This window comes from Hemitrygon akajei, chromosome 5, assembly GCF_048418815.1.
Source record: "Hemitrygon akajei chromosome 5, sHemAka1.3, whole genome shotgun sequence".
Taxonomy (NCBI): domain Eukaryota; kingdom Metazoa; phylum Chordata; class Chondrichthyes; order Myliobatiformes; family Dasyatidae; genus Hemitrygon; species Hemitrygon akajei.
The window spans coordinates 32262639-32289975 of NC_133128.1; positions in this window are offsets into that span (position 1 = coordinate 32262639).

Here is a 27337-nt window from a genome sequence, read left to right on the forward strand (position 1 = left end):
GGGATTGGGGTGATGTCCCTAGGTCACTGCAAATCCATGTTGCGTTTTCTTTTGGCAGTAACAACTTCGGATGAGTGGACTGTTCAAATTTTAAATGTTCCTTGGGTGTTTTTTTTAAGCAGATGAGTGGATTTATATTGTTGCACAGGCCAACAACTGAAGTTTTTCCTGTTATCTTTGATCCAACTAATCATTCAAATTTATTCATGTGTTGGCATGTTGATCTCAAGAAGGATGTTTGTATTTTCTACATTTATCAAACGGCTACAAAGGAATGATACCCTCATGGTTAATTGTGCTGAATGCTCAGTTTTTAAAGATTTTTTTTCCCCAACTCCAGTTTACACATTGGAAACAACAGTGGAATAGATATAGCAAAGGCTGTGCAACCAAACAGCATCCTAGCTGCAGTATTGATGTTCCAAGCTGCAGAGCTAACTGTGCCTCTCCCCAAACTGCTCCATTATCTATGAGCCTGAAAGAATTAATTCCGAAGCCAGTGTTTAAATTTCAATGTGTTTTCTTTTTCAGAAAAGCTCATGACTCGATGCTCCTCCATGTTGAATAACACTTAGAAGAGTCCCTGAAGGTAGTAAGACATAGAATATATATTGGATGGGGGTTTAAATGTCCATCACCAACAGTGGCTTGATACTGTCACCAGTGGAGAGACCTAAAGGCCCAAGCTGCCTGACTGGATCTCTATTAGGTAGTGAGCATACCTTACATGAGAGATAACCTAACTGAACTTTGCCCCTGCCATTCTACCAATGGCAGATGCACCATTATACCAATGATATTATTAGTTAAGTAAAGTGCACACAGCTCTTATTACAGATAATATCCAACTTTAAACTGATGATATGCTCTATCATGGTGTATGACATTACAGTGCGGGTACTTAAGTTGGAGCAGAACTAAAAACACAGCTGGTCAGGCAACATCTGGTGAAAGAGAAACAGTCGACATCTCGACTCTGTGGCCCTTTGTCAGAACTTACTTTGTCTCGTCATGACATTCAAAGGGCCAGTGTTCAGCTTGCTGCTCCACAAGGTTTACTCGTCTCTGTGCTGAACTGAGGCTATGGTTTGCAACCTACGGGCTTCTGGACTGGCTCTGTGGCTGTGGACTCACTGTCGTGAACTTCACTGCTAAATGTTAGGTGCTTAGTTTTATGATTTGCACGATTTGTTTTTTTCCCCTGCACATTGGGTGTTTGATAGTCTTTTTTAATGGGTTCTTTTGGATTTCTTTGTTTTGTGGCTACCTATATGGAGATGAATCTCAAGGTTGTATATAGAGTGCATACTTTGATAATAAACGGGCTTTGAACAAAGGCATAGACACTGCTGAGTCCCAATCGAACAATTCTGAAGATCGCCATTGACCAGAAGCTGAATTGTACCAGCCAGATAAATATGGTGACAATGTGGCTGGGTGTCTTGCAGTGACTGACTCACTTCTGAAGTTTTTCCATCATCTGTAAGTTGCAGAACATCTCGGAATGTGATGTAATCTTGGATGAATGCAGTTTTCAGATCATACAAAAAACTTTGTGCTCTCTGGCACAAAGCAGCTCACTTGATTAATTCCCCATGGACACTGCTGCACAGTGGCTGCTGTCTGTACCATCTGCAAAACAGCAACTATTGATAGCACATTCTGAACCCATGATGTCTGTCACAAATAAGCCCAAGGATTTCAGTTACACACAATCCTGTTCTGGAAATATATCACTGTTCCTCCTTTATCGTAGTTGTATCAGAATCTCCCTCCCTCCATACCCAGCAACACACAGGATAGCTGCAGGACTACAGCAGTAAAAGAAGGTGGTTCACCCACCACCACCTAATCAGACCATTTTGGGATAGGTGAGAAATATTGGCTGAGACAGTGACGCCCAGATCCCGCAAACTGAATAGATTAAAAAATGTCAAAATTGTTGAAGCCCACACTTTGTATGGCACAGTATTCCACTCTTACACTCGACAATTCTGAGATACACTCTAAGCATTGACATTTTCCCTCTCCTGCTCATGCCTTTAATATATTCTGCTGTATGGTGTTTGGTGGTTTCTTAACGTTGTTATAGCCAGGGGTGATAGTCGGCGTGCATCTCAAAAAGCCTCTGACAATAAAGTCCAGCTCCTGGCCTTCACATGTGGCTTAGCTACTAAGCCTGGTGGAATCATTCTTTCTGACAGGAGAAGAGGCAAAGGCAGGTTACTGGCACCTTAAAACCACTTACTTCAGGTAGATGGAGCGTGTTAGCCATAGTTGGCAGCTCATCTCGGAGAAGGTAAACTCTGATCTCAAATCTCTGCTGCCTTGCGGTTATACCCACTCATGGGGAAAGCTTTGGGAGTAAACCCCGAAGAAATATCCTAACCTGGAGTACCTAAGGCAGTCCCACATTGATTTCAACGCTGACTGGCAACTCCTGTGACACCACTGGTGCCAAATTGTATCGGTCTCTGCTGTTCCTTTGAATTCATCAGCTGCTTGGAGAGGGGAAGGTTGCTATGTGGGCAACCGCTTGCTCTCCATATTGTCCTACCCTAGCTTGCCTATCACATAGGTAGCTGGGGATGAAACATCCACTGTCGACCCCAACCAATAGAGGGCCTTAATGAGATTGAGCCGTTTATCTGGGCTTCACAACATATCCTTGAACATTTTTAATTTTCCATTAATATTAGATCTGATAATATCTTTGATTTTTGGATATGTTTTTGACTTCTTTAGCAAACATGCATCAACAGTATTTCATTGCTTGTGTCATTTCCTGTTTTTCACTGCTTTAAATTACCTCTGTCAGAAATGAAAGAATGTCAAAGAATGACTTCATCTCGTATGTCATGTCAGCTGTTTTTATAAAGGCCTCAAATACCAAGTGCAGCTTTTTTTTCAGACATTTGCTGATAAAGCCACAGGAATTTTTTGAAATCTGCCTCTGTGATGTGCTGGTATGATTGTACTTTGTAGCTTCATGATTTAAAAAAATACTTTGCATGCAGTTATCCTGAACCCCTAATTGACAGCTGTAAATTATAAGACAAACACAAGAAAATCTGCAGATGCTGGAAATCCGAGCAGCACACACAAAATGCTGGAGGAACTCAGCAGCTCAGGCAACTTCTATGGAAAAGAGTAAACAGTTGACGTTTCAGGCCGAGAACCTTCATAAGTACTGGAAAAAAAGATGAGACATCAGGGAAAGGTGGGGGGAGTGGAGCTGTTCGATATATATAGTGCCTATAAAAAATATTCACCCCCCCAGAGGTTTTCATGTTTTATTGTTTCACAACATTGAATCACAGTGAATTTAATTTGGCTTTTTTTTTAGACCAATCAACAGAAAAAGACTCTTGTGTCAAAGCGAAAACAGATCTCTACAAAGTGATCTAAATTAATTACAAATATAAAACGCAAAATAATTAATTGCGTAAGTATTCACGCCCCCCCCCCCACTTTAATTTGACACACCAAATCATCACGGGTGCACCCACTTAGTTTTAGAAGCCACGTAATTAGTTAAAAGGAGATCTGTTTTTGGAGACCCGTGTGCAGTCAAGGTGCTTCAATTGATTGTAGTAAAAATACACTTGTATTTGCAAGGCCCAACTGCTGGTGAGTCAGTATCCTGGCAAAAACTACACCAGGAAGACAAAAGAACACTACGAGCAGCTCTGCGGAAAGGTCATTGAAAAGCACAAGCCAGGAGATGAATACAAGAAAATTTCCAAGACACTGAATATCCTTTAAGTACAGTTAAGTCGATCAAAAAGAAATGGAAAGAACATGACACAGCTGTAAATCTGCCTAGAGCAGGCCGTCCTCAAAAATTAAGTGACCGTGCAAGAAGGGGACTAGTGAGGGAGGCACCAAGAGACCTAAGACAACTCTGGAGGAATTACAAGGTTCAGTGGCTGAGATGGGAGAAACTGTACATACAACAACTGTTGTCTGGGTGCTTCATCAGTCATACCTTTATGGGAGAGGGGCAAAGAGAAAGTCACTGTTGAAAAAAAATTTACGTGAAATCTTGGCTGGAGTGTGCCAGAAGGCATATGGGAGACTCTGAAGTTAGTTCTATTGTCTGATAAAACCAAAATTGAGCTTCTTGGCCATAAGACTAAACATTGCACATCATCAGAAACACACCATCCCTACTGTGAAGCATGGTGGTGGCTGCATCACGCTGTGGGGATGCTTCACTGCAGCAGTCCCTGGAAGGCTTGTGAAATGAATGCAGCAAAATACTGGGAAATCCTGGAGGAAAACCTGATGCAGTCTGCAAGAGAACCAAGACTTGGGAGAAGGTTTGGTTTCCCAAATAACCCCAAGCATAAAGCCAAAGCTACCCAGGAATGGCTTAAAACAACAAAGTTAATGTCCTGGAGTGGCCAAGTCAGAATCCAGACCTCAATCCTGGACTGTGGCTGGACTTGAAAAGGGTTCTCACTCACAATCCCTGTGCAATCTGACAGAACTTGAGCAATTTTGTAAAGGATGGGGAAAAATTGCATGGGGGGGGGGGGGGTACTAGCCTTCAAAGTTCCCAGGACATCATCAAGGAGTGGTGTCTCAGAAAGGCAGCGTCCATTATTAAGGACCTCCAGCACCCAGGGCATGCCCTTTTCTCACTGTTACCATCAGGTAGGAGCTACAGAAGTCTAAAGGCACACACTCAGTGATTCAGGGACAGCTTCTTCCCCTCTGCCATCTGATTTCTAAATGGATGTTGAATCTTTGGACATTACCTCACTTTTTTTAATACATAGTATTTCTGTTTTTTGCATAATTTTTAATCTTTCAATATATGTATACTGTATAAAGTATACTGAATAAGATTTACTTATTTATTTATTATTATTTATTTTTTTCTTCTGTGTTATATATTGCATTGAACTGTTGCTGCTAAGTTTATAAATTTCACATCACATGCCAGTGATAATAAACCTGATTCTGATTCTGATTTTGATTGTCAGCTTTGCACAAATGGCAGAGACCTATTCACACAGGCTCAAGGCTGTAATAGCTGCCAAAGGTGCATCTACTAAATACTGACTTGAAGGGGCTACATTCTCATGCAATCAATTATTTATGTTTCATACTTGTAATTAATTTAGATCAGTTTGTAGAGAACTGTTTTCACTTTGACATGAGAGTCTTTTTCTGTTGATCAGTATAAACAAAAAACAGATTTTGTGTGTGGTGTGTTTAAATTGTATGAGTTTGATGAAGCTGCTCAATAAGCAGAGGATGTTAGAGAAAGGTGCGTAAGCTCCATCACAATGTCATCATCAGATCCTGTTCATTAACTCCGGAAGGTTTTTGCAAGCTTGATCTTTACTTACATCCAAACATAGGATGAAAATGATCAATTGATCCATCAGACTTGAGCATGTGACTTAAATCAGATCTTATGTTCACTGGTTCTTATGTTCCTCTTTATGTTGTGCATCAGTTTTAGTCCTCTCCAACAACAATGCTGAAAACTGACATCATTCAATATTTATTCTTAGATTTTTGTTAATACTGAGAACAGGTAAGACTAATTATAAACTATACATGTAATATATTGAGCAAATAAAGGACAGCCATACTAATTCATAATTCATATTTTATTTTTCTAACATATTTATCCAGCATTCGTGCTTAGAACAGTCAAATTTCTGATACAAGCTTTAAATATGTCTAACTGATTTGTTGTGGAACTTCATCTACTTTGCATATTCATGTGTAAAGAATCATATCATTATTTGTTACCTTGTGTTATCTGTATGTTATTAGCAGCAATAGTAGACTCTTTGCAAATTTGTAGGAAATAAGTCCATAAGGCAATAAGAGATAAGAGCAGAATCAGGCCATTTGGCCCATCGAGTCTGTTCTGCCAGTTCATCATTTCCTTCTCAATTCCATTCTCCTGCCTTCTCCCCATAACCTTTCATATTCCAACTAATCAAGAACTTATCCATCTCTGCCTTAAATACAGACAATGACCTGGTCTCTACAACTGCCTGTGGCAATGAAGTCCACAGCTTTCCCACCCTCTGGCAAAATAAATTCCTCCTCATCTCATTCTGTTCTGAGATTGTGCCTGCTGGTCCTAGATTCCCCCACCATAGGAAACATTCTTTCCACATCTATTCTAACTAGGCCTTTCAACTTTAGATAGGATTCAATGAGAGCCCCCTCCCCCACCTCATTTTTCTAAATTCCAGCCAGTAAAGGCCCCGAGCCATCAATCACTCTTCATATGATAAACCTTCCATTCCTGGACTCATTTTTGTGAACCTCCTCTGAACCCTCTCCAATTTCTTAAAAAAGGGGCCCAAAACTGCTCACAATACTTCAACTGAGGTCCCAGCAGTGCCTTATAAAGCCTCAGCATTACATCCTTGCTTTTATATTCTAGTCCTTTTGGAACAAATGCTCACATTGCATTTCCCTTTCTCACCATCGACTCAACCTGCAAATTAACCTTTAGGGAATCCAGCATGAGGACTCCCAAGTCCCTTTGCACCTCGTATTTTTGAATTTTATCCTAATTTAGAGAATTGTCCATGCTTTTATTCCTTCTACCAAAGTGTGTAACCATACACTTCCCAGCACTGTATTCCGTTTTTTCACTTTTCACATTCCCCTAATCTGTCCAAGTCCTTCCACACCCTCGACACTACCTGTACCTTCTCTTGTCTTTGTATTGTCCGTGTGCTCTATGTGATAGAAGATATTAGAAAATTTGCTTTGGTGAAGGTTAATGAATTGCTTCCCCACATATGGCATGCACAAAATAATTGTTTTAAGGCACTTCTGCAAGGTATTTGTTTATGCATATCAGTAAAATTGTTTGGGCACTCTTGTAGAAACGGGTCTTCACAGCAAACATGAAAAATTTTCAAATTTAATTCTGATATTTGAAACATTATCCTTATCTTTTTATTGATGCCGAAGTACTCAACATTTCCATTGTTTGTATTTCCTGTAAGACAAAGCTTAATGGTACAATTGTTTGAATCATTAGCATGTGGGTATATATTGCCTGATGCCACTCCATTCACCCTGAGGAATAAGTTATATTTGTTTTAAAACTAATTGGTCCTTTATTACAAAGAAATCTACTTAGCTTTGGCAAATAAAATATACTTTTTGGATTCTGGACCTGGTTATACAAAGTCACTTTTCTGTTAACAGATCTGTTGCACATTGAGTGGAGTGGAAGTCCAGAACCATTGTGTTTTGGTTGTTGATATGTTATTTCTGTTCCAAAGTGATGTCTGATGAGCATAAACACATTTGTCAGCTGAGCTTTGGTGGACACCACATTATTCGCATGCATTTTATGTATTCTCTGAAGAAAAACTGTTTTTTCAGTGTTTTTGATAGCTCTATCAGCATCTATAAATCCTTCGTCATAGAATCAGAATTGACTAGCATGGAAACAGGCCATTCTGGGCAACTCATCCGTGCTGACCAGTAGGCGCCCTTCCATATCAATTCCATCACCACAATTTGCTCCATAACTCTCTATGCCTCAGTGGTTGATGTTCTTCTGGAGACTTCTCAAATTCTGACAGTGACCCATCTTTAACCACTCTTTCAGGCAATGCATCCTGGGTATGTGCCATTATCTGGATGAAAAAGGTCCCCCTCATATCTCCTCCAAATTTCTTCCCCTGAATTTACAGTATGTCCTCCAGTTTTCTTTACATCTGATAGAAAGTTTCCTGCAGTCTACCCTATCTATATTCCTCAATTTTATAAACCTCAATCATGTCCACTCTTAACTTCCTATGCTACAGAGAGACAGAGACCTAATGAAGCCTAGCTTCCTCAGTCTTCCTTCATAACTAAGCTGTTCCTTCCCTGGCAACATCCTAATAGTTCTTCTCAGCACCTTCTGCAGTACCACCACTTCCTTCCTATACTTTGTTGACAAGAACTGTTTAAAGTACTTCACGTGAGGTCAGACAAAGATCTTAAACATTAGAATATAAACTCCCTACTTCTACTTTTAATGCCCTACCTAAGGAAGGCCAGCATGCCATACCTCCTCACCAATCTATGTTGTGATTTTCAGGGAGCTAGATACTTGTACCTCATGGTATCTCTGTTCAACAGCATTCTGCAGGGCCCTACTATTCATTGTGTAAGCCCTGCCCTGATTTAATTTCCCAAAATGTATCACTTTGTACTTCTCTGAGTTAAATGCATCTTCCATTCACTTGCTTGCTTTTCCAGTTGATCTATAGTTTGTCATAACCTTAGACAATCTTCTTCACTGTCCATTCTGCAAACTTACTAATCTCATTACCTACATTTTCATCCAGATGATTGATATTGATGAGAAACAGCAAAGGACCAAGCCAAATCGTTTTTGGCACAGCAGTTGTCACAGGTATCCAATCTAAAAGCATCTTCCACCCTCTCCATCTAGGACCCTTCATTAGAACATTCCACAGTTACTGCCTGACCTGCAGTTTTTGTTACACTTCCTGCTTATTTGTGTTATTAATGCCTTGCCTTGTTTTTTTGTCACATTTATCAACATTATATTACATTTGACATGTATTTTCTCACTCACTGATATCACACTGTAGCCTTTCCTCATACTTTTTATAACTCAAGCTTCTGTCCAGCTTCGTGTCATTCTCAAACTTGGAGATGATCATGAGAAAATTGAATGTAATCTATATGTATTATATATGTTGCACCTCAGTTATCCACAAAGATTATTTGCTAGGGTCTAAACACTGACCAGAAATCTATCTGTTGTAAGTGAAAAAGGATCTAGTGTTTTCCCAGTGTATGTGACAAATAAACTCTTCTTGGACTTCCAGCCAGGTACAGGTATTGATCATAACCAACATTTCAATGAAAACTCTGCCATCTTCATCAGGGATTCATTCCTGATGAAGATGGTGGTTTGTCATCAAAACGTTGGCTATAATCGACACTTATACCCAGCTGGAAGCCCAGGAAGAGTTTATTCATCTGTCGTAAGTTCCAAATTACGTAGTTATAATGAATGCAACTTGGGCTTCATTTTCCAATTGCAGAAGTGAAGCTCATTCTGCTGACCTGCATGATTAGTGCACAGCAGAAAATTAATTTCCATCCCAAGATATAAAATTCTGGGAATTAGCTTACCTGAGCCATGATTTGTTTGCTAGTGTTAAATGTTGAACATCTTCGTCTAAAATTATATTTTAGTGCCAATCTTATCCCATTTAAAATAAATATTTATACTACTTAAATAAATTAAACTCGTTTTCATACACATGTATTAAAGGTTCCTTTGCAAAATTCTCCCAGTATAATCCTAAGGCTGATAAATTTCTAGTCAGGGCTCTGCTATCAAATGATGTTTCATTACTTCTTGCAAAAGAACCAAAGGAAAGAAAATCAGAAGACGATTCAAGTATACTTTATAATCACCAGATTCCCCCGTCATAGACTTTTAGCTGATCAACAGAGGGGAAATATATCTGGCCTCTGAGAGCTATAGAATGTGATAAATAAGGGGGGGGGGGGGGGAGTTGTGAGTGTAGAAACGGTTTGACTAAATAATCTGACTAAATAACCTAAATAAGAATCACAATGATAAATGATGTTACGGGTCACATATGGAGGAAATTGTGTTGCGTGCAGTGATTTGGAACTTGGCAAGCTCTAGGGTTAGAATTTGGAAAATTGAATATTTACTACTGTCATTAATTACATGGTGTTACATCATGACATCATCTGACCAAAATATTTCTGGCAGTTTTCTTAACCCTCCCTATCCCCAATGAATATGTTGGTCAAAGAATATAATCTTTACAACAATGTAACTCAGCTTTAAAGTGTGTTCTAGTCTCTGCTCATTTGAGTTAAGAGGTGAAAATCTCTATAGCCTCAAAACTACCAGCTTAGAAATGTATCAGAACTCCACTGTCAAAAATCCACCAATTACCAGTAAAGCTTGCCAGAAGCCCATCTTGAAGCACTTAAATCAGGCACGGCTAACCCACTATTTTCACAACTTTACCCGAAACTTTCCTTAAATTATTACCACCACTGTGTAAGTGGCTGTAGGGACGTAACATATGAATGTAAAATTAGGAGCAGAAGTAAGCCACCTGGCCCTTCAGACTTACTCCGCCATTCATCAAGACTGTGACTGATCTCTACCTCAGTGCCATTTTCCTGCACTGCTTCTCATATTCCATGATCCCCTTAATTTCTAGAAATTCATGAATTTAGTGTAGAGAGTTTCAAAGATGCACTGTCTCTGACTGAGGAGATCTCTCTTCATCTCAGTCCTCAATAACGTACCCCTTGTTCTGAGACTGTGATTCCTGACTCTAGGCTCCTCGGCCAGAGAAATAGCTTTCCTGAAAACATACTGCTGAACTACGTAAGAATTTTGAGTGTTTCAATGAGATCACCTCTTAGCTTCAGCTGCAGAGATAGAGTCCCTGTCGATTTGATATAGCCTCTTATAGTAAACACACCATCCCAGAACCAGCCTAGTGAATATATTGCGCTATGGCAAGCACATACTGTACTTGGTTAAAGAAACCAAACTGGACATGATACTCTTGGCCTGGTCTCACCAAGGACCTGTATTATTGAAGTAAAATCTCTTTACTCCTGTTTTCATCTCCTGCCATAATAAAAACCATACCATTGCCCTCCAACATTCCCTGTAATACATGTTAGCTTTCAGTGATTTCCGTACAAAGGCTTTTAAGCATCAACATGTCTAATGTGTCACCATTTAAAACATACTCAGTATTTCTGCTTTGTATACCAAATTAAAATAGGCAGCAGAATCTAAGAGTTATTATATTTCAGGTTAGAGAGCCCTTGAAGGTGTCATGAAACTACTTGGAATTTGCATCTAGAGCTGCATAATGTAAAGTCAGTGTCATAATCATCAATAGCATTGTGCAGTTTCTTTATTAAAAGGATATAAAAACAATGGAAAAGATGTAATATTGTTAAACTGGGATATTGCCAGAGATGAGACATTAAAATTATAACATAAGATTTCAGGGATTAGGATGATATTATTAAATCTGAGGCTAAAAAGTGGCCTAATACCCGTCATCAATGATGTAGAGTTTTCAGTTTAGAAGCCTTCACTCGTTAAAGTACAGTATATAATTAAAAATAAGTCCATTTGACTTGTACTGGTTAACTACAGGAATATAAAAATATTTTACTCTGATTTAACACTCAGCCGTGAAGGAATAGTATATGCTACTGACCTCAGCAAAAGCTGTGTGCCATAAGGTGCAGCAGTCTCTGAGATTTCAGTTGTCTCTTCTTTGATGTGACAAATTTGGGAGTGCCTGTGGTACTTAGCAGTAAGATGGCTAATTAAACCGAAGACTTCCCATTGATAGCAAAGCAGGGATTGTAGTTTAAATTTAGAAAGCGAAATGAAGAATGGGAAAGCTAATTAAACTTAATGCTGAAACAATAAACATGAAAAAGTGAAAGATACACATTTTAAAATCATTGTGTGTTTTTCTATTCTTTTGAAGAAACTGAACACTACCTCTGCAAAATAAGCTTTTTAGGTACTTAAAGTGGATAAATGACTAATAACATTTAGTTTGCTTTTTAAATTGACAGTTCATGAAGCAAATTTTTACAATGGGAATAAGGTATAAAAGTTCACATTGATTTAATTCTTTCGATATTCCATTTGCAAAGATTGCAATAGTACACACCAGAGGAATGGGATGTTGCTTTCAGACTTACACTTTTAACTGGATGTACAGACACCGGATTTGCACGGTAACAATGCCAAGCACTGACAGTTTTGCTGTTCTTACAACTGCAAAGCTGAGCCTTCATTATCATTTGTTATATTAAGCATTGAAAATGTAAGAAACACAAGAACATAATGGCAGTTTAGGAAATAACAGAGAATCAAACAAATGTTTAGTGTCTGTTTACATGGAAGAAGTCAAAACTTATGCCAGAAACACAAGAGAACAGAGGGTCAAGTGCAAATGAGGAACTGAAAGAAATTAGTCTGGAGAAAAAAACTAGAGAAGTTGGTGCAATTGAAAGACCATTAATCCCAAGGATTTGATTATCTACATCCCAGAATTTTGTAAGAAGTGGTGGGGTTGGCTATAGAGATTGTGGATACATTGGTTATCATCTTCCAAAAATCCTAGAGATTCTGGAATGGTTTCTGCAAATAGGAGGAAGTTAAATAGATGCGGAAAAACTTTTTCACCCAGAGAGTGGTGGATATGTGGAATGCTCTGCCCCAGAAGGCAGTGGAGGCCAAGTCTCTGGATGCATTCAAGAGAAAGTTAGATAGAGCTGTTATAGATAGCGGGGTCAAGGGATATGGGGAGAGGGCAGGAACGGGGTACTGATTGTGTATGATCAGCCATGATCACAGTGAATGGCGGTGCTGGCTAGAAGGGCCAAATGGCCTACTCCTGCACCTACTGTCTATTGTCTATTGTGTATTGATCTCACGATTAAATGGAGGAAGAGAGAGATAAAATTTGTTATCTTCAAATCAGTATTGGTAAAATACTGTACCTGCAATAAAAGACCTAGTAATAGGACACTTTGAAAAGTGTTATAGGTTTGAGCAGAGTCAGCGTGGATTAATGAAAGGCAAATCTTATGTGACAAATCTATTGGAGTTTCCCGAAGATGCAACAGGTAAAGTGGATAAAAAGGATGTATTTAGACTTTCAGAAAATTTTCAATGACATCTCTCACTGGAGACTGGTCAACATGGTTTAGAGCACATGGAAATTGAGGCAAAATATTGGAGTGAATTGAGATTTGTTTGACAGATAGAAAATGAAGAATAGGAATTAATTGACCTTAATTTGATGGAAGGGACAAGGCAGCTGGGATTTAATATGAAAAAAATATGAGATCCATCACTCAAAACAAAAATGCTGAATATTTTTGAAAAATATGACAGTTTGAGAAATATTGATATTCTAACATTGATATTAGATGAGATTAGTTTATTGCCATAAACACCAGAATGCAATGAAACCCCTTGTTCCTATGAACCTCGCAGGATAAACTGTATACTTAGTAATAAATACATAAATGAGTGCAAGTACAGTAGTGCCAACTAAAGAAGTGCACAAAGAAAAGCTAAAATGGAATAATTGAGAGGATCAAATTGAGAGTTTTGAGAACGCGGCAGCACCAATGGGAAGCGGATGCGATTGGTTCGGAAGCCTGACAACAGTGGGGAAGAAGTTTGGTCATCTGGGCTTTCAGGATCCTGTGTCCTCTCCCAGAAAATAGAATGACCAGAGCTGCAGAAATCTTTGACCATACTATTAGCCTTATTGAAGCAATGCATTGTAATGATCAGCTGATCAGAAGGAAATGAAGAACCCGTGGTGGACACAGGTTATTGAAAGCTTATGCAAAGTAGCTGCATGCTAACAGTTAAAGATAGCAATTGGGGTGATAAGTGGTATGTTGGCTATTATTATGACAAGATTGCAGTATGGGAGGAAAGATGTCTTCCTGTAAATGTATAAGATCTTGCAGGGACCGTAACTGGAGTTTTGTACAGTTTTGCTCTCCATATGAAAGAATTTAAGGTAATACTCCAAAAATCCATTATCCAGCTTTTCAAAACTCCAGATGGTTTAGCATCTGGTTTACCAGGTGATGTTTGCCACACTTACTTGAATCTTGTAAGGGTTCCAGTTTCCACGCTCCTTCTGAAGTTCATCGGGGCTCTACCCTGAGATTCACCGAGACCCCATTTACTGTGCTCTTTAAACTCAGTAGATAATTTATTACAATACTATGTAATATATATTTTCAAACTAATTAAAAGTACCATGGTATGTTAATAGGAGTAATATCCAATAGTACCAGCAGCTTCTAAGTCTCAGGTTTTAATGTCCTTGCCACAATGGGAGTGCCATGACTATTCATCAAGTTGGTTCTTGAGATAAGCACATGAGATTCTACAGATGCTGAAAATCTTGAACAGTTCATACAAAATGTTCAGTTGAGACCATTCATCAGGACTGGAAAGGAAAGGGGCCAAAGCCAGAATAAGAAGGTGAGGTGAGGGGAAAGGGTTTCAAGCAATGGGTGAAACCAGGTGAGGAGAAAGGTGGTTGGGTGGGGGACAGGTGATGAAATAAGAAGCTGCAAGGTGATAAGTAGAAGAAGCAAGGGACTAAAGAAGATATAATCTGATTGGAGAACACAGTGAACCATGGAGGAAAGGGGCAGGAGGAGGAACACCAAAAGGAGGTGATGGGCAAGTGAGGTAAAGAGAAGGGATAAGAAGGGAACCAGAATATCTCTTGAGATGCTGGTTTTGCTAAATGAGATAGGAATGAAATGATTGAACCTACCTTCTTGTGATTTGTGAGGATTGAAACTTACAAAATCCAAACAGGATCTGATAGGGTGGATGCAGGGAGCACTTTTCCCTTGGCGGAGTGGTCAACCACCAGAGATCATGATCTCTGTATAAGGAGCAAGATGAAGAGAAACCTCTTCAGTTGGAGGATGGTGAATCTCTGGAATGCTCTATGCTAGTGTCTGGGGGGCAAAAATAGAGATACATAACTCTCTAAATATTGAGGGTATCAGGGAAAGTGGATGATTTTCTGCCTCAGCACTGTGATCTTGTTAAATAGCAGAGCAGATGGAAGAGATAGATTCAAGTCAAGTCAAGCCAACTTTTATTGTCATTTCAACCATAACTGCTGGTACAGTACATAGTAAACATGAGACAACGTTTTTCAGGACCATGGTGTTACATGACACAGTACAAAACACTAGACTGAACTACGTAAAAAAAAAACAGAGAAAGCTACACTAGACTACAGACCTACACTGGACTGCATAAAGGGCACAAAAACAGTGCAGGCATTACAATAAATAATAAACAGGACAGTAGGGCAAGGTGTCAGTCCAGGCTTCGGGTATTGAGGAGTCTGATAGCTTGGGGGAAGAAACTGTTACATAGTCTGGTCGTGAGAGCCCAAACGCTTTGGAGCCTTTTCCCAGATGGCAGGAGGGAGAAGAGATTGTATGAGGGGTGCGTGGGGTCCTTCATAATGCTGTTTCCTTTGCGGATGCAGCGTGTAGTGTAAATGTCCGTGATGGCAGGAAGAGAGACCCCGATGATCTTCTCAGCTGACCTCACTATCCGCTGCAGGGTCTTGCGATCCGAGATGGTGCAATTTCCGAACCAGGCAGTGATGCAGTTGCTCAGGATGCTCTCAATACAACCCCTGTAGAATGTGATGAGGATGGGGGGGTGGGGGGGGAGGTGGGAGATGGACTTTCCTCAGCCTTCGCAGAAAGTAGAGATGCTGCTGGGCTTTCTTTGCTAGGGAGCTGGTGTTGAGGGACCAGGTGAGATTCTTACTCCTCATTCATACACGACATAGCCATCTTATACATTTAAATTAAATTAAGGATACCATTCATTTGACACAGGTATTAAGTGACATTGTTGGTGTTGTTAATACTTAAGCTCCTTGTACTTTATGATTTTACAAGTCAGAAGCCACAAAGCATATTTTTCTGCCTTTGGGGATCTGAGATACAAACCCTGCAGAGTTTGCATGGCACACTGTTAATTCCTTTTCTCGATGAGAGCCTGGCAGTTACATGCAGACACAGTGCTGCCGTCACTGAAGTAAATAAAGGATTAATTATTTTTGTCAGAGCTCGGGTGATATTGTTCTCCTGAGAGAGAAGCACATATATGTTTAATTTTTCCCCAAACATAATGATGAAGGATATCCTATTTTATGATTTCAAATGCACATTGTATTAATTTAATATTATGACCTGATCTGGAAGAAATGTTCACCATTATCCTGCACATGGCAAAGGTGAATAAACTACATTTTTCCCTTCAAATCTGCAGAAGAACAGATGTACATGAAGGCATTGCAAACCTAAAAAAAAATGCTTTTAACCTATAGTAATTTATAGTGGTTATTAATACTGCAACTGCCAATCCAGTATTAATGAAGTTTCTACATTTCAACAAATCCTTGTACTACAACAGTTAGTATAAGTCTTCTAGTTCATGATGTAAGAATTCACAAGCACTACCATGAGCGTTAGAACTTATTGTAGTTACTAACTCTTTGGAATAACCTTGCACTACAGTAGCAAGTAGTGCTACATTATATTAGTTATGAATATTAAATGAAAACAAGATTAGGCCATTTGGTTCCTTGCATCTGCATGGCAGATCATCATTCATCATCATTATGTTCCTTGTATGACGTGGGTGATCACGGTCTCACGACCACGATTGTTCTTGGCAAATTCTACAGAAGTGGATTGCCATTGCCTTCTTCTGCGCAGTGTCTTTACAAGATGGGTGAGCCCTGCCGTTATCAACACTTGTCCGAGATTGCTTGTCGGCAGTGGTCGTATGACCAGGACTTGTGGTGTGTACCAGCTTTCCATGTGACCATTCAGCACCTGCTCCCATGGCTTCACATGACCCCGACTGGGGGGTACACCTTGCCCAAGGGTGACCTGCAGGTTAGTGGAGGAAGGGAATGCCTTGCATCTCCTTTGGTAGAGATGTATCTCTACTCTACCGCACATGGTAGAGCATCTATCTCAATGACTACATTGTCGACCTCTTTGAGAATTTTGCATGCTGCAATAAATTTACCTGTCATTCTTCAATATAAGTCTAGCCAATAAAGTCTCCCCTCATATGATAAATTTACCGTCCCAGAAACAGCCTAGTATATCTTTGCTTATTCACTCTATGGCAAGCATAATGTTTTTGTTTAGATAGCGGAGACCAAAATTGTATACAGTACTTCAGGTACAGTCTCATTTAGACCCTATATAAAGTTTTGTCATCTTAACTCTTGTTACTTAACTCCTCTTCCAATATAGTCCAACTTGCAAGATTCCTCCCTAATTTCTTGCGGCACCTGTATAGTATTTCAATAACTTGTGTGGCATACTCTCAAAATACTCAGTGTTTCTGGTTTGCTTTATCCAATTGGATAAATTCACGTTTTTCCTTAACCCTCGACTCCCATCCTCCATATTGCGGCCCATTCTCTTAGCTAGTCTTTTCCTCTTGAAGTTTAGTTGTGTTTTCATTCTGACATTGATTTATGTTATCAACAAACCTGGAAATACTACATTTTCATAATTACTGAGGTCAGACTGATAGGCCCATTGGGAGAGATAGCATTGAATGACTGACCTATTAGCCTGACATCAGTGATTGGGGAAAAGAAGTATTTCCAAGTTTGTTGATGCTTTCCCTCCCCTTACATAAACACTGGCATCACATTTGCTACTCTCCAAAATCAACAGGAACTCATTCCATAATCTATGTAATTTTTAAAGGCACGAGCTATCCATCATCTCCATAAACACTTCTTTCAGATCTCTGGGAAGTAGACCATTATGATCTTTGGATTTATGAGTGTTCAGGAGTTCTTTTATAGATCGTCATTTAAACGAGCTGCTTTATGGATTATTAGTTAACCCTTTCTTGTTGCATAATACTAGATTTGTTCCTGAGTTGACGCTTGAAAGTATTAACTTGTAAATCCACTTCGTATCCATTTTGGAAGTTCAGCCTCAACCTTGTCAGCCCTGATTTGATTCAAGACTGTTTAATGTCATTTCCAGTACACAAGTATAAAGGAGAACAAAATAATTGTTAGTCCAGATCTGATACAGATTTTTCCCATCTATAAATCTCCCCCATTTAATTTATAACCCTGACTGCATGTACCTCTAAATTTCTCATTTATACCAAGGCCTATGACATATTATTTACCTGGCACCCTATGGCCGCTTGTCAGCTTGGGAGGACCTGCACCGTGTTCACAAGCCTGGGGACTTTGTGGATAGCACATTTAGGGAAACAGCAGAAGAAAGGTAGTCCAGAGTCTAGTAACCCTAGACTCTAGGGACTTTTTACTGCCACCAAAGCTTCCTATCCTCGGCAACGGCTATTTCCACCTGAACTGATTCTAATTCTGTCTCTCAATTTGCTGAGCCAAGGTACTGTACTTAAGTCATGCCTTATTAACGGCACTATCCCACCTCCTTTTCCTTTTGGTATGTCCTTCCTGAATGTCAAGTCCCCTGGAACATTTAGTTTCCAGCTTTGGTCACGCTGTTGCTTCGTTTCAGCAATGGAAATTAGATCATACCCATTTGTGACTACTTGTACCATTAAGTCACTGAGCATGGTGCAGATGCAGCATGTAATTTCAAATGCTGCCTTTAAAATCTGGCCTTTAATCATTTTTCTTACAATGTCTCTAATAGCAGCCTGCCTTTTTTTCTGGCTAAATTTTATTCTAATTATGACAGTTCTAACTTTCACTTCAAGCCTTACTTCTCTCTCTCCTGACTCTCCTCTCGGGTCCCATTCCCTCAGACAGGTCCGTTTAAACCTAAAATCCGCTTGTCTATCCCCATTGCCCTTCTTGACACTTTGGTTGATAATCAATGTGAACCATATTGTCTCATTCTGCACCCTCCCTCTTCAGGATACTTGGCAGATGACATCCTTGATTCAGGCCCCAGGAGGACAACATACCATCCTCCAGTCACATTGAATGGCCAATGGAATACTTGTCTGACTCTATCTCTTCAATGCCCGATGATTACAACTCTCTTCTTGTTCCTCTTTCTCTTTTGCACAGTTCAAAGTTCAAAGTACACGTTCCTGGTTCGTCAGAGTAGCCATCGCCCTCTCCAGTATCTAAAGGAGTGCATTCATTGTTAAATGAGAGGGTTACTAGACTCTGGACTACCTTTCTTCTGCTGTTTCCCTAAATGTGCTATCCACAAAGTCCCCAGTCTTGTGAACGCGGTGTGGGTCCTCCCAAGCTGACAAGCGGCCATCTTACGTACAGTTTGTACATACAAAGAAACCTTTGTGAGATCGGAGGGGTGGACTCATTGGCTGCTATGGGACTGCAGGCATCTTCTGGCATGTGGGAACTCGGCCTGTGATTGCATTTCTGACATATGAGCTGTTATGAATAGTTCTGCTGTTGTAACCTGGGGAGGACTTGTACATTGATTACAACTCCAACAACCATGAATGCAAGCCACTGTCCCTGGGGTGCTCTATCTGCATGTAATTGTCTAGAATCTGATGTTATCAATAGTTCAGCTGTCAGCTGCACTTAAGTTCTTGGTATTATGTGATCAGTGCATACTACTTTAATTGAATTTAGTGCTGGAGCTTAGTAAGGCAGTGACTAATCTTATAACCATATAAGTCATTCTGCAATTGTCATCAATACGACAATGAATTCTAGGAGTTGCTAATTGATTTTAAGGAATGCACAGATGCAATAGGCACTAGAAAATTACTAGTCACTATTGACAACAAAATAAGGTGCTCTTTTGACTTGAGCATACAGTCTGATTTCTCCAATAATGCCAAACGCAAATGTCAGTTTTAACAATTAATCCAAGCCATAAGGAAGTAACTATAGGATGGTGAAAGCTGGGGTAATTGGAGGTTTCAGGGGATAATTTGATAGGTCGATGAAGGGAAATAATTTATAAAGTCATCAGAAAGAATGGGAAATAAGACTGAATAAATTGCTTCAGAGGATACAGCTGTGAACTTGACGGACTGAATGGCTCTTCCTTGTGTTCCTCCCTATGAGGAACAAAGTGACTATTTCATATATTTTAAATATGAATCAAGTATTGGCAGAACAATTGGATTTTAATTAGCACCAAAACTTCAATTCTATTTCTGTGCACTGTTCTAACTTTCTGAGAATTTTAGCGAAGATCACATCATACAAAGAGATTTACAGATCTTCTTCCTATTGGAAAACACAATTAAATATAGCGTGTGATTTGCTAACCTGTGTCTAAAGAGGTGACTGATGTCAGTTAGCTTATACATAGTAACTTTAGACAGCAGATTTCAGCCCAAATCTGGCCAAGGCTTCAACAGGTTTAAAATACTGGCTGAGTTCATCAAGAGTGCAGATCAAACTGTGCTTTACATATCATGTAACGTTAAGACGGATATGATATTTCCTAGCAAACCAGAAAGATAACGTAAGAGTCTCTTTTCCCTTTCGATATAGGCAATCCTTGCAGTTGTGGGCATAGGGAGAATGCTGGGGCAGATAATCCTTACAGAATATCCCATCTGGCCAGGTGAGGGAGCTGTCTGGAACGTTGCTCACTTGCTGCCTGTAAAGGAATCACCATATTGAATTATCTTACATCAAATTGTATATTATGAAAGGTATCAAAACACCAAGTCACATCCTTACAAACCAACCCTTGCAGCACCAGGTATTGGACCTTCTCAGGTTTGCTCATTCCCCAGTTCTTTCACATTCTTTCTCAGTTGATAGTACTCCATCTGCCTTAATAGTAATGCAGAAGGAGAGAGGTCCACAGGATATAGCCAGATGTCAATTCTATAAAACGATTCTATAAAATGATTCTATAAATCTATAAAACGTACTTACTCAAATGAAAAGCCAGGAAGAACAGTAGTGTTTTTTCCATACCCATCTTTCAAGAATGCTGACAAATATTCGTCTCTGACAGTACTGTTATTCTCCCCACTCGGTCTGTCATGGCTGGTCACTGCTCTCTAATCCTCCAGAGGATCTACTGCCCTCCAAGCTTCCCTGTGGCCTCCTTTCTCCATCTCTCCTGAGCTCTTACTACCCAGCGTAGACCTTACCACCCAGCCCGAAGCCATTCTAGACCTTTCCAAATCGGCTCGGCGACTCAAATCCAGGTTTGTTGGATGGGCACAGAGTCTCTTCTGCCTCGACTCCTCCTCTCTGAATCGTTCACTCCAACTCCATTTGTGGCCATGTCTCGAATACGTGCTTTGGCTTTGCAGCACACCGGCACAGCTCATTCCTTCAATCAGCTTTGCCTTTGCTCAGCCTCAACTTACTTCAGAAAAGATGTTATTAACAATGTTTTTAGTCAAACTTCTTGCCTTTTGAACTACCAGTAAGCTGTTGCTTGCCTTAGTAGCACCATTTTAAACTGGAAGTTTTAAACGTTAATATCTCTAAACCCTAAATTTTAATATCATGATGGAACTGCATAGAGTAATTTGAATAATTCAGATAAAGTAAACAAGGTAAAAAAATGAGTAACACAACAAATGTTTTAGCTGGTTCCCAATTTTTGTTTCTTTAGTGCCACTAGTGTACAATTTTAAGGTGAGTATAATTTTGCATTTACCCAAAGAGGAAAGGCATGGACTAAACTTGAGAGATTGCATTCAGGACTAATCCCATTGACTGTCAGGGTAGTTGAAGATAAAATATACAAAGCTTCTTTTTTTTTGCAGTTCATCAATTAATTAATCAGCAGAGTTTTAGGATTTACAGAGTCTGTAATGATCTTTTATTCAGTTTTGGGATGTGAACATCATTTCAAAGGCCAGCATTTATTACCCATCCTTGCCTGGAAAGGAAAGGTGGTAGTGAGTCATTTCATGAACTAATTGTAGTCCCTCTGGTGAAGGTGTAAGTGTAGGGACTTGCGGGATCTAGATTCAATGTCCATAAGGATTTCCAAGTCAGAATAATGTGTGGTTTTTCATGAACCTCCTATGCAACTTCTATCTTTGACTTCAGAAACATAGAAATCTATAACACATTACAGGCCCTTTGACCCACAATGTTGCGCCAACCACGCAACTGACTCTAGAAACTGCCTAGAATTCCCCTAGCGCATAGCCCTCTATTTTTCTAAGCCCCATGTACCTATCTAAGAGTCTCTTAAAAGACTCTATTGTATCCCCCTCTACCACCTTCACTGGTAGTGCATTTTGCGCACCCACCACTCTCTGTGTGAACAACTTACCTTTGACACCCCCCTTGCACCTACTTCCAAGAAACCTTAAAACTACGTCCCCTCGTGTTAGCCATTTCAGGTCTGGGAAAAAGGTTCTGGCTATCCACAGGACTTTACTCATGGTAGACTTGTGGGCTTGAGAGATGTTTTAGGGTAGCTTAGCTAGTTACTGAAGTGCATTTTGGAAATGGCATACACTGTGATGTGTTTAGTAGTTGGTTTTCCCTGTGGAAATGAGGCACTGGTAGTGAGGTATAAAAGTTTTGGGCACTGCATAGGGTGACAAATGGATGGTGCCAGGTTCTCGAATTTTGCTGGAGTTGGATTTATCCACAGGAGAGTATTTCATCATATTTTTGAATCTTGCCTTACAAATGGCAGAAAAGCTTGTGATGAGATTTTGACTTCACATATTAAGCAGTTGGTCCAATTGAGCTTCTAGTGTGGAGGATTTTACAAGGTCAAATAGGAACAACCTTGCATTGTCCAGATTCACTGCCAAGATCAATGCTAGGAGGTTTTATCCTTTGTGTGTTTTAATATAATGGACACAATCCATCTGAGGTGCTTGCTGCATTTTAAGTATCAGTTACACCGCTGTGGGAATGAGGTGGATTTCCTCCTCTGAAGGATGATAGTGAACCAGGTGGATTTTTGTGAAAACCAAGCAGTTTTGTGGTCGTAAATATTTTTACGTAAATCTGAATAGCACTGCGGTTATGTTGAGATCTGAACTCATTTCTTTGAGTTGCTAGTTTACGCCTCTGGATTATCTGCCCAATAATTTAATAATTAGATCATCACTGTTCGCTTTGTAAATGACTTTAGATTGAGGTGCAATCTCACACAGTACGTCACGTTCTTATTGATTAAAAGCTATGAATGGAAACTAGCAACCTGGATTACAGGAACATTCAAACTGTTAACATCACATTCTTTATCAGCCATAAGAATAGTTTTGTGCAGCCAGTGGGAAAAAGGAACGTGTGAATCTTCTGCGACCTAAGTATACTGCAGAAAAATTTGTTATCTGTGCAGTTTCATCAACAAGAAAGTTATTTCATTGTCAATAGCCTCTCAAGTAGACATTTCAGGCAGTTTGGACATTTTGTTTTCTATTGAGGCATGACATTGCCCATAAATGTAATACAGATTAAACAAAGGATAATAGAACTATGACTCACCTATTTGAAATCCTACGAGATGTATGATCCCGAGTAAGCTATAATATTTCCTGGCAAAGTTCTATGTTTGTCAGGCTCTGACTGTGTATTCAGAGTGCGTGTGAGTAATGAGTGAACTAAGGTTCTGGGATCACTTGCAGTCACAGCAGATGCATTCTTTAGTCAGTAATGTTCATGTTTTATGATGTTTGTTGCCCTGGTGCCTAAGCAAATTATGTCAAACTATGTCCAAGTCACAGAAACCCCTATCACGTATCCTATTGTTAACCACCTCCTCTGCTCAGGGTTAGTTATAGATAGGAAACAATTTTCAGTCAAGTCCACATTCAGGAAGGGGGTAGTGCACATGTTCTTGTCTACGTTAACAGTGTTGAGGTCGAGAGCTTCACAGTCCGAGGTGTGAGTATCACCGATGTCTGAGTCCAGCCACCGTTTATATTTTGGCCAAGCTGATCAATGTTTCTACTTCCTTAGGGGGATAAAGAAATTTGGCATGACACTGCTGACCTCACCAGTTTTTATTGATGCACCATTCTGTCCGGATGCCTAAGGGATTCATATGGCAACTGCTCTGCACATGATCACAAGAAACTATATAAAGTTGTGGACACAGCTCAGCACATCACCACGATCATCCCTCCCCTCTATGGACTCTGTCTATACTTCTTACGGCTTCAGTAAAGCAGCCAGCATAATCAAAGACCCAACCCATCCTACCAGTCTCTCCTCTCCCCTTCCCATTGGCCAGAAGATACAAAAGCCTGAAAGCATGTACCACCAGGTTCAAGGACAGCTTCCATCTTACTGTCCTTGTGAACAGACATCTTGTCTGATAAAATGGACTCTTGGCCTCACAATCTAGCTTCCACCTTGCCGATTGTATGCACTCTTCAGTGGCTTTTACGCTTATTCTAGCATGTTGCACTGTGTAATGATTTGATCTGTCTGAACAGTATGCAAGACAAGCTTTTCACTATATTTTACTGCATGTGCCAATAATAAACCAATGCCAATATTAATTCCACTAACAAATCTACATAGTAAAAAAGTTCACTGTGGAGGTATTTTCCCATCTTTGTCCAAAAATAGAATATTTTGACAAATAAAATATGTTTGCCAAATCCTTCCTTTCTTTTTGGGCTTTGCTGGGCATGTATTTTCTGCCCACACTAATTAGAAGGGTAAGTGGCTCACTGCTACCCCTAGACTGTTTGGGTCCCTGGATGTTGGGGAGGAAGGAGATGAAAGGACAGATACTGCATCTCCTGTATTCCCACGGGAAAGTTCTGTAAGGTTCTTGGTTAGTGGGTGGGTTGGGGGAGTGTGGACAGCAGAACAGACCATGAAGTTGGAAGAGAGTGATTACTTTGAAATGCTTCAGGAAGAGGGTTCACCAATATGTATCTGGTTGTAGAATCTTTTGCAGATGGACACTGTGACTCCAGCTGAACTACCTCAACCTATCAGAGCTATTTCCATAATCTCTCCCTTACTTTCTCTGCAACTTGACGAATTAATACACCTCATATTCCACCTGGGTTGCCTCCAAGCTGACAGCATGAGCATTGCTGTCTCTAACATTTGGTAATTTCTCCCACCTCTCCTTTCTCTCTTTTCCCAATCCCCATTCTGGTTCCCCTCTCACCCTTTCTTCTCCCTGCCCATCACCTCCCTCTGCTGCCTTTCCTTCTTTGCTTCTTTCCAAGGTCCACTGTCCTCTCCTATCAGATTCCATCTTCTTCATCCCTTTACCTCTTCCACCTACTCCCTCCAATCTTCTTACTTCATCCCCCTTCCCCACCCACCCACCTTCCCCTTTGCCTGGGTTAATCTGTCATCTGCCAGCTTGTGTTTCCTCTCCCCCACCTTTTCGTTCTGGCTTTTCCAGTCCTGTTGAAAGGTCTTGGCCTGAAATGGTTATTCCTCTCCATTGATGCTGCCTAACCTGCTGAGTTCCTCCAGCACTTTGAATATGCTACTTAAGACTAATTACCTCTCCTTTCCAGTTCTGATGAAGAATCTCAGATTAGAATTTTTAACCATGTTTCTTTTCCCACAGGTGATTCACTCCAGCATTTTCATTTTTTTAAATTCAGATTGCTAATATCTGCAGTTTTTCATTTGTATTTCAAAGTGATGATTGAATTTTATTTGGAGAGGAAAATGCAGGTAATGGGAAGAATGCGTTAGTTATGATCTTTCAAGAATCACTGGAAAATTGCAAATGTCACTCCACAGGTAGAAGAAAGGAAATTATAGGCCAGTTACCCTAACCACAGTGGTTGGAAAAGCGTTATTAAGGATGAGGTTCCGAGGTACTTGGAGACTAATGATAAAATAAATCAAAGTCAGCATAGTTTCTGCAAAGGGAAATCTTGCCTGACAATTCTGTTAGAGTTCTTTGAGGAAGTAACAAGCAGGGTGGGCAAAGGAGAATTAGTGGATTTCATTGATGAAGGAAGAGCAATAGATGTAGTGTATATGGATGTCAGCAAGGCATTTGATTAAGGTACCCCATGCAAGGCTTATTGAGAAAGTAAGGAGGCATGGGATCCAAGGGGGATATTGCTTTGTGGATCCAGAACTGGCTTGTCCACAGAAGGCAAAGAGTGGTTGTAGATGGGTCATATTCTGCATGGAGGTCGGTCACCAGTGGTGTGCCTCAGGGATCTGTTCTTAGTGACAGACTGCACCCTTACTCTTAGTAATTTTTATAAATGACCTGGATGAGGAAGTGGACGGATGGGTTAGTAAGTTTGCTGATGACACAAAGGTTGGGGGTATTGTGGATAGTGTGGAGGGCTGTCAGAGGTTACAGCGGGACATTGATAGGATGCAAAACTGGGTTGAAAAGTGGCAGATGGAGTTCAACCCAGATAAGTGTGAAGTGGCTCATTTTGGTAGTCAAATATGATAGCAGAATATAGTATTAATGGTACCACTCTTGGCAGTGTGGAGGATCAGAGGGATCTTGGGGTCCCAGTCCAATGTGTTGTAATGTGAGTATTATTAAAAGTAAGTTAATACTAATCAGGAAGCTGTTGGTAGCAAGAGGCAGGATCTGGGGTTTGTGGGGTTTTTACTTCTGCTCTTTTTACTCCCAGTATGCATTGTATATTTTTTTGTTTTTTGTTTTTTTTTTGTCTTTTGCATTGTATATAGTTCATCCACCCATGCCGCACAGGTACCTGGAAGCCTCTGTATTGTAAATATCATTTGCCGTCCCAGATAAAGATGCTCTTTGGGCCATCAAGTTGTCGAGTGGTCTTTTTGTAAAGTAGAAGTTACCACATATTTTTGGCGACGAGGTAAATTGGTTTTGTGGACGGGTCGGCCCGTTTCGATCAGGAGCTGTGAGCGGACAAGGAGCCTCGAGTTCGGATGGCTACGTTCGGAAATATCAGTGAGTTCGAGGAGTGGCCGGAGTATGAGGAAAGGTTGGGCCACTTTTTCTGTGCTAATGGAATTACTGAGGAGGCTAAGAAGCGCTCTATTCTCCTGAGTGTGTGGGGGGCAAGGACGTACAAGCTGATAAGGAACTTAGCTACACTGCGGAAACCGGGAGAAATTCCATACGACGAACTGGTCAAGCTCGTGGGGAACCACCACAATCCGAAGCCTTCGGTGATAGTTCAACGGTTCAAGTTTCACAGCCATGTCCGGAAGCCAGGTCAGTCTGTGGCCGAGCTTCGGCAGCTGTCGGAGCATTGCGATTTCGGAGCCGTGTTGGATGACATGCTCCGTGACAGATTAGTATGCGGCATTAATAATGTCGCCGTACAACGCCGCTTGTTGGGGGAAACCCAACCGTTAACTTTCAAGACAGCCCTAGAGATTGCTCAGGGCATGGACTTGGCTGCTAATAATGCCAAGGATTTACAGGAAGGATCTGGGGGGGTCGCAGTCGGCGGCAGTGCTCCAAGTCAGGAGGGAGGCTGGTAAACAGACAAAGTGGGTGGAATGTTTTCGGTTTGGAGGACACACTATGCAAATATTTGTAAATTCAAAGATACCGTCTTGTAGCACGAAGGGACATTTAGCTAAAAAGTGCAGGAACATAAAGGGTAAGGTTAAGCCTGGGCAGGGGAAAGCTCAACAGACTCAGGCAGCCACACACCACCTGGGAGAAGCAGACGAAGAGGCAGCGTGTGCCTACAACATGTTTGGGGTGGAAACGGATGAGGGACCACCTGAACCATATTATGCCACAGTTACTGTCAGTGGAAAGGACATTAAGTTTGAGATTGATTCAGGGGCTACTGCGTCAGACATTAGTGAGAAGACCTACAGGAGGA